Below are 10,190 nucleotides of genomic sequence, written 5' to 3' on the forward strand. Positions count from 1 at the left end.
ATAACCCGCAGGGAATTATGTTAAATAGTCTGGAGGATTTTACCCAACAGGAGATTAGTGATGTTTTAGAGAGATTTAGACAGAAGCCTGGTGAGGCACTGTTAACTTGGATAGTGCGCCTTTATGATCAAGGCGCTTCTGGAGTAATGTTAGACAGTGGAGATGCTGCCAAATTTTGCACTCTCAGTACTGATCCCACTGTGCAGGGACATTTTCGGAATTACAATAGTGATGACCAAATTACCCTGTTGCAGCTAGCCGCACAGGGATGTAGTCATAAGTACCCCACAGATTCAGATTGGCCTGGGAATGAAAAACCATGGTTTACCCTACGAGATGCCTCGCAGAGAATTAAGGAGGAGGCAATGAAGCTGGCAATCCTTATAGGTGAGGCGTATGATTTGATGGGTCAGAGAATGACTGTGTCCGTGCGGAACAAAATCATTCGTTTGGCACCCCCTGCATACAAAGCGGTGATAATGACTCTGTTAATCAATCAAACTGGTAATTCCGTAGGAGAAGTAGTCGAGGCAGTTCGTGAGCTGGGAGAGCTTGGGGAATGGAACAAGCCAGACAGGGCTTCGCGCTCAGAGTCCCGCACTGATAACAACCGAGTAACCCGACGTGATATGTTTTTGGCGCTGTTAAAGGATGGGGTGTCGAGGAGTGAAATTGATGGTATCGAGACCAAAAGCATGTGGGAAATGTACCGTAAGCGAGGACTGGATAAAAAGGAGGGGAGTAGGCTTGTGAATAGAAAAGATAACAAGAAAGTAAGTCGCAGGGAAGCAGAGCCTGAGGAGAAGCACGACAAAGCAGGTCAGGAGAGAGAGAGAGAGAGGGAATCTCATGTGAAAGTGACAAAAGAGAAAGGTTGGGACCGAGATTGTACAGATTCAGATGGGGATCGGGAAGAGGAGGAGTTGTTCCCTAAGGATTACCCGACATTGTATTCAGATCTGCGCCGGGAACTGCGCCGGGCAGATGCAGAGCTGCGCAGGCGAAAGTTAGATTAGGAAATGGGCCAAGCTCCGGTGCAGGGATGGGCTCGCAAAGATAATAGACCACATGTGAGGGTTGAGATCTATTGGAAAAATAGAAATGTTCAGGAGGTGCGAGCTTTAGTAGACACCGGAGCGGAGGCCACACTGATACATGGCAATCCACGAAAATTTAAAGGACAGTATTTCACTATCACGGGTTTGGGTGGACAGGAGACACCAGCAGTGCAAACGGTAATTCAGATGAAAATAGGCAGACTTCCAAAGAAAGCATACACTGTCTTGATCGTGCCCATTCCAGAGTACATTATTGGTATTGACATTTTGAAAGGTATGACCCTATATTTAGATGACGGATGCTATCAGTTTGGGTCAAAGCAGTACCTCTCTGTGGCTGCTGTGAGGGTGGGGCGCTTGAAGATTCCCCCAGTGAAGGTGCCCCAAGCAACGAAAGTGGTGCACATGAAGCAGTACAGGATCCCAGGGGGACATGATGAGATCACTGCAACCATACGAGACTTGGTGGAGGCGGGGGTGGTGAGACCGGTTACCACGGCGTGGAATAACCCTGTGTGGCCCGTGCGCAAACCGGATGGAAGCTGGCGTATGACTGTTGATTACCGCGAGCTGAATAAGCATACGCCCCCATTGACAGCCGCGGTCCCCGACACCATCACTTTGATTGAGAAAATTCAGAAACACAGTGGGACATGGTATGCGGCAATTGATATTGCCAATGCTTTTTTCACGATTCCAATTGCCCCCGAGTCCCAGGAGCAATTCTCCTTCTCGTGGTCTGGTAGACAATTCACCTTTCAATCTTTGCCTCAAGGGTACTTACATAGCCCTACAATCTGTCACCGGTTGGTGGCAGAGCATTTGGATGAGGTGTCAGTCATTCCTGGAGTACAGCTTTGTCATTATATTGATGACGTGTTGATTCAAGGAGAGTCCCAAGAACAGGTGCAGGCTCAGCTAGACAGAATTGTAGAGCATTTGCAGAGCAAAGGGTGGGTGATTAACCCAGAGAAGGTGCAGGGACCCTCCCAAAGTGTGAAGTTTTTGGGTATTCAGTGGCATCAGGGGCATAGAGAGGTGCTGCCACAAGTAAGGCAAAAGATCAAGGAGTTTGCAGTGCCGCGAAACAGGAAGGAGGCGCAGCACTTCATTGGATTGTTTGGTTTTTGGAGACAGCATATTCCCCATTTGAGTCAGATCTTGGCCCCTCTGTACAAGGTTACACGGAAGAAGCATGAGTTTGAGTGGGGGGAGGCCCAGCAACAGGCATTTGAGTCAGCGAAGGAGGCTATACAGCGTGCCCTGGATCTATGGCCCATACGAGAGGGAAGCATTGATTTGAATGTAACAGTCCAGGATCAGTATGCGACCTGGAGCCTGTGGCAAAAACAGGGGAGACAGAAGGTGCCCCTAGGGTTTTGGACAAAGAAACTACCTGATGCTGGAGAGCGGTACACTCCTTTCGAAAAGCAGTTGTTGGCATGTTATTGGGCTCTGGTGGATACCGAGCAATTGACCTTGGGACACAATGTGTTTTTGAGACCTGAAATTCCTATCATGCAATGGGTGATGAGCTCACCCAAGACACACAGGATTGGGCATGCACAGGAGGCTAGCGTCATAAAGTGGAAATGGTACATACAAGACAGGGCACGAGTGGGTCCTAAGGGGACCGCAGTGCTGCATGAGCAAGTGGCACAAACTCCAGTAGCAGATGCAGAACTGTTGCAAGATGTACCCAAAGTGCGAGAGTCCCCAGTGAAATGGGGCGGGCCATTCTCAGAGTTGTCCGTGGAGGACAAAAAGCATGTGTGGTTTACAGATGGCTCAGCCAGATATGTGGGGACCAAGAGACATTGGAAGGCGGTGTCATACAATCCTGTGACCAAAAAGTTGCTGTCGACTACTGGAGAGGGAAGAAGTAGTCAGTTTGCAGAATTGTACGCGGTTTACCAGGCTTTAAAGCAAGAGCTCCCTGGTACATGTCACATTTATACTGATTCATGGTCCACGGCCAATGGGTTAGCCACTTGGCTTCCCACATGGCATGCTCATAATTGGATGATTCACAATAGGGAGGTTTGGGGAAAAGAGTTGTGGCAGGAGATTTGGGAATTGTTGTCCCAGAGTACAGTCACAGTTTATCATGTTGATGCTCATTGCCCGACTGACTCACTAGAGCGTTGGTGCAATTCCTTTGCAGACCAAGAAGCGAAGATTCGTGAAGCTGAGGTGGCGACGCAGGATTCTGACTTGGTGGGAATGGCTAAATGGGCGCATCAGAAAAGCGGACATTTGGGCGAGCGAGCCACTAGCAGGTGGGCAGAAAGTAGAGGGATGCATATTCCCCTAGATTTGATTAAAACTGCGATCATTCACTGTCCCGTTTGTCAGCATACCCAACACAGACCGGTTCCACAGGTAGTGAGAGGCCAGCTAGGCAGAGGGAAGTTGCCAGGGCAAATATGGCAAATTGATTTCATCGGGCCAATGCCAATGAGTCGAGGATGTCAGTATGCCTGCACGGTGGTGGATACCTATTCTGGCTATCTCATCGCCTTTCCATGCAAGAGAGCAACCCAGTCTAACACTCTGAAAACTTTGAATTTGTTGATTTTGTATTACGGAATTCCTTTGCAGGTCCAGAGTGACAATGGGTCACACTTTAAAGGAAAGATGGTGCAAGATTTTTGTGTGCAGCATAACATTGAGTGGGTCTATCACATACCCTACTACCCACAGGCAGCGGGTTTGATTGAGAGAATGAATGGTTTGTTGAAAGACCAGTTGAAAAAGTTGTCTGATGGGTCATTGAAGGGGTGGAGGGATCACTTGTCTGATGCATTGCAAATTTTGAACAACCGACCCCTTGCTAATGCAGAAACTCCTTTGATGCGCATGTTGACCCCAGCTTTGCAAATCAAGCCCCATGTGGCCACAAATACGATTCTGTACTGGGAGACAGCTCCCGGAGCCCTAGCTCCATATCGTGCCACACCAGAAGCTGCTGGTCTTGATTTACATGCCCTGAAATTCTATCGACTGCAACCACGAGACATTACCTTGATTGAGTCAGGAATTGGAGTTCAAATTCCCCCAGAGCATTTCGGACTGATCGCTCCTCGATCTGGGCTTGCCCTTAAAGGCATCCAGGTTTTGGGAGGGGTGGTTGATGCCGATTACCAGGGGGAGATCAAAGTTATTCTGCTGAACAGTGGAGACAATGATCTGATTGTGCAACCCGGTGACCGAGTTGCCCAAATGGTCATCATGCCGGTTTATGGAGGAAATGTCATGAAGGGGACGGCCCCAGCCCTTCTAACTGTGCGAGGAAAGGGCGGGTTCGGATCTACTGACAAGAACCCAGGGGCGAAAGTATGGGTTGAGTCCCCAAACAAACCTCCTGAACCTGCAGAATTAATCGCTAAAGGAAAGGATAATATCCTTGTCATCATGAGACCCGGACAGGAAAAGTGGGAAAATGTACCTGCTGAAAAATTTTATTTACGAGAGTGATTATACCAGTTTGTTTTCTGTTTCTAGATCACAGTATGGCTTGCCGCTGCGATGCTTGCGCTGTGTGGTCTGTGTTTGGGCGTGTCCGGAGGGGTCCGGGAGGGCCCGGGGATGCCGAAGGCGATCAACCGCCCGAGTCGGATGACAGCATTGTTGCAGCAACCAGATAATATCTGAACCTACTTGGCCGAAAATGTGCTGAACACTTCCCACTTCTGTATGAGAAATCTTCAGAGTACAACTAATATGATATCCACGTGTCTCGTTGCCGTACCTACCCCTGCACGTGTGCTTCTGCATATCTTCAACCAAACTAACTTTGATGGGGTAGTAGAGGAAACTGATGTTCAAACACATCTGAGTCTTTATGAGTACTGTCGTTTTTGCCCGGAGGTTACAGATAATCTCTGGAGGAACATGACCAGTATTGTTACCTACAACATCACTACTGGAGACGTTTGCTATCAACTAACTTGTGACCCTGCCAAAATTGGCAAGTGTGCCCAATTGAAACTAGAGAAAAGCACACAATTGACCACTGATCAACAAACATTATGTCAGTCACGACATGATAGCTTTTGCAGTAATGTTACCAATCATATGGTCTGTAATCATACAGTATTAGCCGCTAGCCATGTTAACCATGTGAAATTATCTAAGGGATGGCTTTTTTCGTGTGGCAATATTTCATACACTTACATACCAGCTAATATAACTGGAGGACCTTGTGCCTTATCACGATTAAGTCTTATGCTTTTTCCTATGCAGACTATCACACATATTCGCTCCCCGAGAGCTGCTGTTCAATTACCTGAGGATTGTGATTCTAACATTGACTTGCTTTCCAGGGCAGAGTATACTAGTTTGGCTATTTCCATTGTAGGAGTGCCAGGACTGTCCGTTTATAATGCAAGAACTATTGCTAAACTTGCCTGTTTAATTGCGAAGAATCTCAATCATACTTCTGCCGCTTTAGCTGATTTGCTATTAGATGTTCAAGGAACAAGGAAAGCTGTTTTGCAGAATAGGGCAGCTGTGGATTATTTGTTGTTGAAACACAACCACGGTTGCGAGGACTTTGATGGGCTCTGTTGTTTCAATTTATCTGATCATTCTACATCTATCCATGCACATATTAATGCTTTAAAAGATTTAGTGAAAGGGGTTACCCAAAATGTTGATCAAGGATGGTGGGATTGGTTGTTTGGGTGGCTACCTAATTTTGGACAGCTTCGTTATGTCCTGGGTGTTATCGTAGTGATTATTGGTGTTTCTATTTCATTATGCTGTTGTATTCAATGTATTCCTAATCTTCTCTCCCTTCTTCGTCCCAGATCCATAGTATTTAGACCAATGGGATATGATGGGTGAATCGAGGGTCAAGGGGTGGAATGTATTGCATTTGCCATTTTACACGTTACACGTGCTAAACTGCATATTGACCTCGATTCCATGTGATGCTCTGGTCTTCCATTTTGTTGTACTGCATTTCCATTTTGTGCTGCTCTGACCTGTAGTTACACTTCAGCAGTAACAAACATGTTTTTCACGTAAACCAGTACGAGCTGGTGCAAGACATACCTCGTGAGGTTATTTTGTGCCTTGAGCCTGTTTTTGTGCATTCTATGCTTATCTCTAGGACATAGGGAGGATGCGCTGTGCAAGGCTCTCCAAGGTCGGAGATAGGGAAAGGAATGTCTTTTGCCTCGGCGCACCCAAGCAGAATCTGGCCAGGTCTGTATGGGTGGGTCTGACGCAGAGATGCGGCCAGCACCTATGATGGATGGATGGGCGAGAACGCCTGCTAGAGGGTTCTCGAACGTGTTGATTTAACTATAAAAAGCGGTGTCCGTGAGGTGGAGCTCAGGAACTCAGTCTTGGAGTGGACGCACTCGCGGGACGACTTTGGTGCCCGGAGAGATTACTTCCTGTGCCCCAGTCTCTACAGGGTTCCCGACTTGGTGTTTTCGGTGCTTGGCCAGGGATGTTGAAGACTCCGGTGCAGATGCATCTGGTGAGGTGTTTTGTACATTAACTGTTTATATATCTATATTCCAGATATCATATTCGTGTATATATATGGTGTGGTGTATTCATTATTTCACTTGGTGCCTAAGAACTTACTAGCTTCAGTGACTTATTGCCCTTGTCTACGATACTAATAAAGCTCATTTTACCTCCAGAGGAGTGTTGGAGTTTCTGTGTAAGTAAGTGGTGTGCGTAAGTTTAGATTACGCAAGTGGGCAAGGCAATACAATGTCTTATAAGTAATGTAAAATTAATGAAATAATACATATAATTAACTGGAAAATACTTTAAAAAACTTAAATAACTTTAACATTAATAAATAATTAATGTAAGTTAAAAAAATAAAATTAATACATATATTAACGTCATATTAATAAAAAATATTCAATATTTTTTGTGTAGGATAGCGGGCGGGTAAAATTTACTATTACCACTCCAGTAAGTGCAATATTAGGGAAAGTGTTGGATAGCGGGAGGGTAAAAATTACTATTCCCACTCCAGAGAGTGCAATAAGAGGGAAAGCATTGGATAGCGTAGGGGTAAAAATTACTATTCCCACTCCAGAGAGTGCAACAGTAGGGAAAGCGTTGGATAGCGGGAGGGTAAAATTTACTATTCCCACTCCAGTGAGTCAAACAGTAGGGAAAGCGTTGGATAGTGTAGGGGTAAAATGTACTATTCCCACTCCAAAGAGTGCAACAGTAGGGAACGCGTTGGATAGCGTAGGGGTAAAGATTACTATTCCCACTCCAGAGAGTGCAACAGTAGGGAAAGCGTTGGATAGCGGGAGGGTAAAATGTACTATTCCCACTCCAGTGAGTGCAACTGTAGGGAAAGCGTTGGATAGCATAGGGGTAAAAATTACTATTCCCACTCCATAGAGCGCAACAGTAGGGAAAGCGTTGGATAGCGCAGGGGTAAAAATTATTATTTCCACTCCAGAGAGTGCAATAGTAGGGAAAGCGGTGGATAGCGTAGGGGTAAAAATTACTATTCCCACTCCAGTGAGTGCAATAGTAGGGAAAGCGTTGGATAGCGTAGGGGTAAAAATTACTATTCCCACTCCAAAGAGTGCAACAGTAGGGAAAGCGTTGGATAGCGTAGGGGTAAAAATTACTATTCCCACTCCAATGAGTGCAACAGTAGGGAAAGCGTTGGATAGCGTAGGGGTAAAAATTATTATTCCCACTCCAGTGAGTGCAACAGTAGGGAAAGAGGTGGATAGCGTAGGGGTAAAAATTACTATTCCCACTCCAGTGAGTGCAATAGTAGGGAAAATAATATTTTAATATTTTATTAAAAATAAATTAATTATTAATACCCAAATAAAAGTATTAAATTTAATTACCAATTACACAATATTTAGGGGCCGATACCAATCCTGGAAAAAGGCTGTACAAATCATTGTATGGAGCATTTTTCCCGTACAACTCGTACCCGGTAAACTTTTCTTACAACCTAGGAAGTACGATTAGTACAGAAAGCCTCTTTCCATACAAATCATACAAAAGACCATACAGCTAAAATAAACCAACAATTCTGATCCGGAACAGCTTGCACGCGACGTCTGTATGTATTTAAGCAGCGGTTTCCAGCCCAGCAAGTACAATTCGTCCCTACGGCACTCCGTACGGTTCTTTTCTTACAGGAGCCAAAAACAGCTGTAAAAGCAGAGTCCCCAGGGGTACGAGTCGTACAGGCATACACCCCTGTGCGTTGTGTATGTACGGTGCGTACCCCAACATCGTGTATGTACTGTGCGTACCCCCAACATCGCGCACCCCAACATCGCGTACCCCAACATCGCGTACCCCAACATCGCGTATGTACGCACCATACATACGTGATGTTGGGGTATGCACCGTACATACACAACGCACGGGGGTGTATGCCTGTACGACTCGTACCCCTGTACGACTCGCACCCCAGGAACAACTTTTCCCGGGATACGAGTCGTACAAAGTTTGCTCCGTAGCGGGTAATGGCATTCCCCGTGTACGGGACGTTTTCTTTATAAATTGTAAATTGTAAAGCCGGTCCGGATCGTACTAGTACGGTCGGAATGCATTTTTACAATTTATATGGAAAAGTGTCCGGGTCCATCTCGTACAACTTTTCCCGATCCGATTTGTACAAATCGGATCGGGAAAAGTTGTATTTTTCCCATACGAATCGTACTTCGCGTGTCGGACGAGACTTGTACGATTTGTATGGTAAAATTTACCGATACGAGTCGGATGGGAAAAAAAAATACAGGATCGGAATCGCCCCCTTAATAATCAATTATTTATAAATACAAATAAATTGTTTTTTTAAATGAATTACCTATTAATAATAAATTAACAACCAATTAATTTTCAATACAAAAAATTATTAAATACAATTAATACCAATTAATAATTAATTAATAATAATTTAATGATCAATATACAAAAATTATTTCTATAATTAATTATTTACAATCAAATTACTTCCCACCATATTCCTCTATAAACCCACAACGCGCTAGAAATAATAATTTAATACAATTAACATAATTATCAATTAAACAATTAATACAAATTAATTACCAATTAATACAAATTATTTAACAATTAATAATTAATCAACAACCAATTAATAATTACCTCATAATAATTACATGACTTCCCACCCTATTCCCCTATAAACCCTCAACCCGCTACAGAAGTAAAACGCCAAATTACATTAAAAATATTTAATAATTCCTAAAAAGTATTATTTTATGTACTATAATTAAATGACTTCCCACCCTAATCCCCTATAAACTAAGCCTGGGCAAAGCACTACGCTACGCTCGCGTAGTTGCGAAGTTTGCGCTACTTTGCACTACGCGAATTACACGTAGCACAGTGCAAACATGCGCAGCGTGGCATTGCGTAGTGCAGCGGTCATTTTTTGCTTGCTCGCGGTCCTCAACATCAAGTTGGCGACCGCGAGCAAGCAAAATGACATCCTGGTGAGACTTTTTCCTTGTTCGCGATCAGCAACATCAAGTTGCCGATCGCGAGCATGGAAAATGAACATCCCGGCGAGATTCTCAACGCGAGGAGGTCAGGTTTCTCATTGCGAGTGGGCGCGTATGCTCGCGACCGCTCGCGATGAGAAACTACCAGTCCGCGTTGAGAAATCTGCAGCTCGAGTAAAAATCTACTCGAGCAGCAGAAAACTACAGCTCGCACTGTGCAAGATGCCGTTTTCAATGACTGCACAGTGCCGGATGCTTGTCCACACTGTGCAATCATTGAAAACGACATCTTGCACAGTGCGAACAGGGTACTACGCAGTTCGCGAAGTGCTACGCGTAGCTTGCGTAGTGCGAAGTGCACTTTGCGTAGCTTCACGTAGTGCAACTTCGCAAACTACGCCCAGGGTTACTATAAACCCACAACCCGCTACGGAATTAAATTACACAAAAATTAAATAACATAAAATTCATTACCTTACAAATATTCAAAAATATATTCCAAAATTAATATTTACTTTTAACACATATACTAACACTTAAAACACTATAAAAAAATCGATATTTTTAACAACTATATTATGACTGTCGATATTACTTACTTTGATATTATTTAAATCGATATTTCTTACCTGATTTTCAA

General features: G+C 44.4%; 1 pseudogene across 1 annotated transcript; it reads left to right on the forward strand.

Moving 5' to 3' along the window:
* The first annotated feature begins 4,646 nt into the window (after positions 1-4,646).
* LOC146813365 (uncharacterized) lies at positions 4,647-6,527 on the forward strand (annotated as a pseudogene). Its single transcript, XR_014966208.1, has one exon. The product of XR_014966208.1 is annotated as an uncharacterized LOC146813365 (transcript).
* Positions 6,528-10,190: the final 3,663 nt, after the last annotated feature.

The sequence above is a fragment of the Triturus cristatus genome, chromosome 7 (genome assembly GCF_964204655.1).
Source record: "Triturus cristatus chromosome 7, aTriCri1.1, whole genome shotgun sequence".
In the NCBI taxonomy this organism is placed as follows: Eukaryota; Metazoa; Chordata; class Amphibia; order Caudata; family Salamandridae; genus Triturus; species Triturus cristatus.